Consider the following 7,312-nt stretch of genomic DNA (forward strand, 5'->3'; position numbering starts at 1 on the left):
GTGGAGTGATGTAGGCGATGAAGAATGGCTGCTTTTGTAAGGAAACACGTAGGGCCAAGTACAATTGGATGTTTCTTGTGGTACTTTTTGTGGTTGCTGAGTCCACTTGAGTTCTTTGGTCAAAGGGTTATTGCCGCTCGGGTAAGAAAGTGAAAGAGAAAAAGAACTGTAATTTCTGAAGTGTTCACGTCACGCATAAGTTAAATTGCTTTCTCTTTTTGTTTTTTTTTTTTAAGGTGAAAGCCTTGGATCACTCCATGCATAAAGTTATGAGACTAACCCTCATCAGGGCTCGGATAAGTATCCCTAGATATAAGGTGCTTTTAGTGCATTTTGAATTTGAGTCAAGTCACCCCATACTCGAAAATATAAGACTAATCCTGATCGGGGCTCGGGTATGTATCCTTGGCCACAAGGTATTTCAATTGTAGTCCGAACCCCAGATAAGTACCCTTAACCATAAGGTGCTTCTAGTGTGATTTGAATTCGGGTTACCCCATACTCGAAATTATAAGACTAATCATGATCAAGGTTTTGGTAAGTACTGGAGGTCACAAGGTGTTTTCAGTGTGATTTGAACCCCTTACTTTACAGTTAAATTTCGTCCCACTTAAAACTCAGTTACCAATTGAGTCACACCTCATTGTTTAATTTAATAAAAAATATTCTTCTAAAATTGTAAAAATATTTAGGGCTGATTCAAAAATAATTTTTAAAAACTAAACTACTATTAAAAAATTTAAAGTATATTTTAATATTTTTAATAAATAAAAATGTATTTGATATAAAATTTAAAAATCGTTTTCAGATCAAAAGTTCTAAAAAACTGTAAAAACAATTTTTAATCATTTTTTTAATATTACACTAGTTTATACAAAAAATATTTTTAAGAACAAAAATAATAAAAAACTATATTTAAATTCTATATCAAATGGACCAGGAACAAAGACCAGCGCAGAGAAAGAAGAAGCGGGCGATGGAAAATATGGAAGAGGGAGGAGAGGGGAAGAGATAAGATAAGATAAGATAAGAGAAACAAAGGAGACTGGGCCATGACAAAAGGGAGAAGGACAGACAAAGTGCGCCTTTTAATTTGAAAAATAAAACATCTTTAAAACGATTTTTTATATAAAAATAGAAGAATATATATTTAAGATTATTTCATTATTAATGAATACAGCCAAATTCAACCTTACATTCTTTGCCAATTGGACATAACAACTTTCTGTTTGGTTTGTGACTTCCGAATTGTTTTGCCGTATTTAATTATTTTTTGGTTCATGAACACTTACAAGTCCAATGATTAATTCACATGTGATATGACTACTTGGTGGGACTCGAACACAAACCCTGGGTAACCTAAAATCTTGCATCCACCACAACCAAGTGGTTTTGAGATTTGCATTTTACTTGCTTATTTGAGAGGCAAATAAGAAAAGAGGTTCAAATTAGTTGTATCTATATACATATAAACAGTCACATTACTTGAACCATTATTCCATGAAGAGAGACCACAAACATTCTACAGAACATCCATCTCCTACTGTCAGCTTTCAGTGCAAATTCAACCCCACATTGAACATGATATTGAAATCTGAGTCTTCATATGTCTTTGCTAAGATGAAATATTACCTACTGTCAGAAACTCCTGGATTGAATGATCTTCTGTCTAAATTAGATAATATCATCATAAGGTGTTCAGTCATCCGATGCTATGCCGCTGAACATTCTGCTGTTTCATTTGTTCTTGCTCGTTTTGTGTTAGTGTGACCCGACTTCATCATCCAGTCGACAGGTTTGGGTTCAGGGGACTTCTGTTTCCTGTTGAACTCGTGGACTTTCTTCCGATGAAGTGTTGACGTACCTGTACTTCTTCCTGTTTTGGTCAGATCCAGCTCTGCAGCTTCTGTTTTTTCATTTTTGGGTGAATGCTGCTTTGGCTTGCCGTTGGAGAGGAAGGATTGTCATGGTTGGATGAAGAGCATTGGCTTATCATTCTCCAATTTTCTTTGTTGCTCAAACATCTCTTGAAGATACTTCCCCTGTTCTTCAATTCGCAACTGCAAATTTCTCTGAATCTGTTGAATAGTATGACACCGAATATAAGAACTGTAGGTGTGACATTAACAGATTTTCTACAAAATTTTATTAGAGAAGAAAAGGGTCTCAAAATTAAATTTATGAACTTCAAACTACAATTCTCACCCATCCTCCCTCGCTTTACCTTCTTGCTATCACATCATTATTTTCAGTGACTTTATCACATTGACAACTATGTGACATCTTTCTTCTCAACAATTCATTGTTTTCATCAAACTATTAAGAGCAATGAATAATCTACTTTACAACCCAAACTCAACTTTCTTCACAACCATCGCATGACAGCGCGCCGCAATTGGACAGCGGAATTTTTTGCGAGCTGACCAATTGTATCAGTCACTCGCGGTTGTAAGAGAGTTGTGAGTTTGGTTGTAAACGATATTACTCTAAGAGCAATATGGAAGATTTGCCAGGTTTAACTACCAGGAGCAACTTTATTTTCATCCCATCAACAGTCACTGCATTATCTTGAACTTATCCCTAAAATTTACCTGCATTTTTAGGTCCAAAAACTGACCCTAGATATCAATAATGTACCTCAAGCTGTTCATGGACGCTTCTGAACTTCCATCTGCATTCGCAATGCTTCAGTGATGCTCATTGTCCTGTTATCAAACCAACATAGTATGATTTCAACACTGAAATTACACTAACTGTTCACCATTGCATTGGAAGTGAAAAGTTATAGAAGAGCTGCTATGGTTAATTTATAGAGGCAAACACAGAGAAGCAACAACGGAAAGTATAGCATTCTAGATAAAAAAAAAGGGCATTTTTATGGTACTAAAAGTCAAATAATATCTGGCACTTCATCAAAATTATATGAACAGTATGCAAAACATAGTTTCTAATGGTCATAACTATTTTGGGTGATGGTTTATGCATATAGTTTTATCTATAAGCTTTCTTTTAGATTAACTAAAAGAGTTTTTTTATATACTGATGGATCGTCATTACAGGGGCCACCAATGTAAGCATTCAGGAGCATGAAGGACAACAAAGAAGTCTTCAAGAAACAGGACCCTGCATTCACCAGAACCAGTATGTAAAGCTAAGGATAATAAGGAGTTAAAGTTAGACAGTCAAGGGAATGTCCAGATTTAATTTCTCAAACAGGTTCCTGCACCCACCAAACCCGCTATATTAAGCTAACAGGGGCAAAGTTAGCAGTATCAAAGGGATTGACTGAACTTAATTCCTCAAGAAAATGAGGCAATATAGTCAGGACTCTCTATTCCCATTAAGCAACTTCCTGATTTCTGCTTTGCCATAAAGTTTATACTTGATAAAGTGTCTTAAGAATCTAATCATAGTGTGAATGGCAATTTGCCTAGTTCTCAGATATATTAACTGATATGGTAACTAGAAGACTGAAAAAAGAAAATAAGTACTCTGAGCCACATGATAAGAGAATGGCACAAGTACACACACACACACACACAAACAAGAATTCTCAGATAAACATCTGCATTTTTTTTAAAATCCGACCTCCATTAGCGACAGTAATAATACATTAGAAGACAAATTCTACAGTTTTCGATGCAAAAATCACATCTAATTTTTGTGTTTTAGGGTTAGATGATGGTAATAAACCTCTTGTTGGTGTCCACTAATGAGGCTTTTAGATAGTATAATGACTTAATGTAAAGGATTTTGCTTACGTTTTCAGGTCCATTGATTTCATCTCTTCGTAGGGGTCAATTCTTCTCTGTGTTTCTGCAAGAGAACAATACTTTTCAACCAATTGTATTCTACCAAACTTAATCATAACTTGTATGGCAATGGCATGACCAAGGAACAGAAAACAAGTGTGAACAATAGCTCATCCCTTCTGAGACTTGGTTGGTGTCGGCTGTCCTATATTTCTGAAATTCAAAATTTTAATTTTTAGCTAAATCGATAAACCACTAAACAAGGTTGAAAGATGGAATTAAATAAATAAGAGTATACACAGACCTGCAGGTGGCTTTAACATGATAGATTGTCAGCCTTCAACATTCATGACCTTTAAGACCCCTTTGGAGTAGCTCCTGTAAATTAAGTTATTGGCGAAAATGAGTGAAACAAATAATATCCCAGGTCATACTAGATCAGGGACAATTTTACTGAAAGGGCCACTCACGTTCACTACCACCCAGCTGATTCACAGCCTCCACGAATGACTCATGAAGTTCTGGAGTCCATCGCATTCTGCTTTGGTTTGGGTTACTGTGGACAATGGGTTAGCAACAGCATGAAATTCTTCACTTGGCAACGGCTGATGCTGATGAATTTGGGGTTTTTGCACTGAGATACTTGTAGAGGTTTCAGCACCTAGCACATTTGTCAAGAACTATTAAAAGCCAAATGGACAGAGAACAAAAATTGAAGCACATGAATAAGATAAATGATTCTTTACTTGGGGAAAAAAGGTAACACCATACTGCTCTTCAATTTAAGGAAAGGGAAATAAAAACGTGCAGAAGAATTGAGTTTTGTGAAAAAATTCTCTACAATTGCACTAAAACATATACAAGACCATATGATTGAAAGGAATTCATGATCAATAATGCATAATTATGGTAACCAAACATTTCCAAAGAGACGGTTTTAAGCTCAGCCACCTTCCATAACCCTTTAGCATCAATTAAAAAATTTACAATGTGACATATAGCTAAAAATAGTCCAGGAATTATAGGATGAATAACACAAATCCAGATATTTATTAAAGTTCCAACTGCATTAATGAAATTCTATATTTGCTTCATGTATGATGCATTTTAAGCATCAAACAAGAATTTAACGGGAGTAAGATGTTCCCCAAGTGTTCCAAGATTAATTAAATTGAGGAACTAACCTTTGGTCTTGCCTCGGCAGCATCACATTGGCAAGAATTTCGCTCCAATTCGGGTCTGACCATCCTCAACAGATCAATTGATCTGCCCATCCTGCCACTCGCGCTCTTAGCATGATCCTCAGATCCCATATCACCAGTATTGCTTTCCACCAGTCCAGTTCGTATAGGGACATTTTCAGGAAAAGAAAAAATCCTGGACTGGGTCTATACACCAGACATATCCTTTTCTCCTCAGGGACATTAATCGATCCTGGATTGTACTTCTGAAGGAGAAAATGGGTTTGGTGGCATTGTTGTTCGCCCTCTTGAGATTGAGAAATGAACAGAAAATTTTGGGAATTCCTTTCATTTGGGGAAACAGAAGAAACAAGCATATCATTGGAAATCTGGAAACGGTGAAAATGAGTGCCCCACAGTTGCACGATTGGGAGCTGAAGGAGATGTCTGGGGGTATATGGGATTAGTCAATGTTCTTTTTCTGAGGAATCTGACAAGATTTGGGCAATTTGGGATACTTCTCTCCTGTATGGGTAGAAATTCACAATTCCTTAAACCCTAAATTAAAACTTATTCTTCAGATCTTCAAACTGTACCAAATCTTCCTTTTATGATCTGAATAGGACGCCATTGAATGATTTTCTATGCATATTTCTTTATTAAAATCTCCACAAGAGAGAAAATATGTTATGTTATTGGAAATTTGAAAACATTTAATTTTTTTTAACATGTCAAGATATATTGTCTAGAAAACATGTAAATGAAGATACTTTTTGTTAGATGATTGTTTTTATATGCTGTTTTAATTTATATTTGATTGGGCATAATTAAAATGGATGGATTTGGGTGTTTTTCACGAAATCTGGATATGTGTGTCGATAGTTTCGGTCACATCAGTTAAAACTAAGTCTTAAAATTGAAGACAATATCTAATTGATAGGAGATAATGGTTAGATGTTATCCCCTATCGGTTATTAGTGGTCACTGTTAGTCCTTTGCCCAAATAGAAAAACGGGCTCGACACTGAAGAAGAAGTCAGGTCCAATCCCGATATTACCCAACCGGATTAGGCCCATTCGGTACAAGATATAGCCGGCCCAAATCACATGGGCACGAGCCTCCTAATCCCAGTTTATTTCCTAGGTCCATGGGTGAATCCAGAGCCCATGACCCCCTCAAAATATTTTTTTACTCCTGATCAATCTCCCATTCAAAGTCACCTTCCTATTCCTAATCACTTTCCTGCTCGAAGTTACTCTCCTAATCAGAATCACCTTCCTATTCGGACACTGGTAAAACAGCTTACCATGGCCCTAATTCTTCTAGGGTTTGCATCAGAGTCATACTAGGACTCCTACTTCTACCAGGATTGGGAGACCAGACAGTCACTATGTAAGTAGAGGCTAGCCCTCTCACAAAGGGGACGACAATATACCTTCACACTGAAAGCTCTGACTTGAGAGCTTCACATCACTGTCGTAGTCACAGTCCCCGATTAGACTTCCGGTAACCTTTTACTCCCTAACCTTCACTATATTAGCCTTTCAGCCTTGCTGACTTGAGCGTCAGAGTGCCTACGGCAAACACCACCCCGGTGTTTCCCGTTCGCTTCACGCGTGTGTTTCTCTACGTGTGCAGGTGCAGCAGATCGCTAGTGACCTCAACCTCACGGGATCAGACCCCCCTTCCGTACAGGTAGATTTTTACATCTACAGTCACTGTTAGTCATCTCTAATAAATGTCTTAATGGGTACTGTAAATTATCGTAATTAATTGATCGACACCTAGGTATTGGTCACTTGACCAGAAGGCTATTTGGTCTAAATGTGATCAACATCGCCTAACACCTGGGTGTCGGTGAAAAAAAACAAACAACCGCATTGTTCTCCACCATGTTCACAACCTAAACTACACAACCAAGCCATTAACACCATCTAAACTCAAATCTTAATCTATCCAAGTCTAAACATGTCTCATTTTCTTCTCACAAATCAAAATCAACATCCCTAGTTTGATGATTTTCGATCAAATCCGGTGAAATTTTAAGAAAATCTATTGATTTTGGAGAGGAGGGAAAGAGTATTAGGGTTACCAAGGGTTAGAGAGCTGGCTTGGTTGAATGAAGCTTTTATATGGAGGGGCAATTTCGTCTTTGAAAATTTGGAAGATTGGGTTAGGCTAATTTTTTGAGATACTTTCCACTTTAAGGCTAGTTTTCAATTCATGCCCCCAATTTGGACTAAATAATATAATTTCTCATAAAATTATTTCATTTTTCTCTACGACATTTTGTTAACAGAAAAAAAGGGACTAATTCTAATAATTCGATTGTTGCATAATTCCTTTCAAAATTTTTGCATTGAGATTACTCTTTTGAAT

General features: G+C 36.7%; 1 pseudogene; it reads right to left on the reverse strand.

Annotated features, from left to right (window-relative positions):
- Nucleotides 1-1,964: 1,964 nt before the first annotated feature.
- On the reverse strand, nt 1,965-5,065 carry LOC116142573 (annotated as a pseudogene).
- Nucleotides 5,066-7,312: the final 2,247 nt, after the last annotated feature.

The sequence above is a fragment of the Pistacia vera genome, unplaced genomic scaffold (genome assembly GCF_008641045.1).
Source record: "Pistacia vera cultivar Batoury unplaced genomic scaffold, PisVer_v2 Contig412, whole genome shotgun sequence".
Classification (NCBI taxonomy): domain Eukaryota; kingdom Viridiplantae; phylum Streptophyta; class Magnoliopsida; order Sapindales; family Anacardiaceae; genus Pistacia; species Pistacia vera.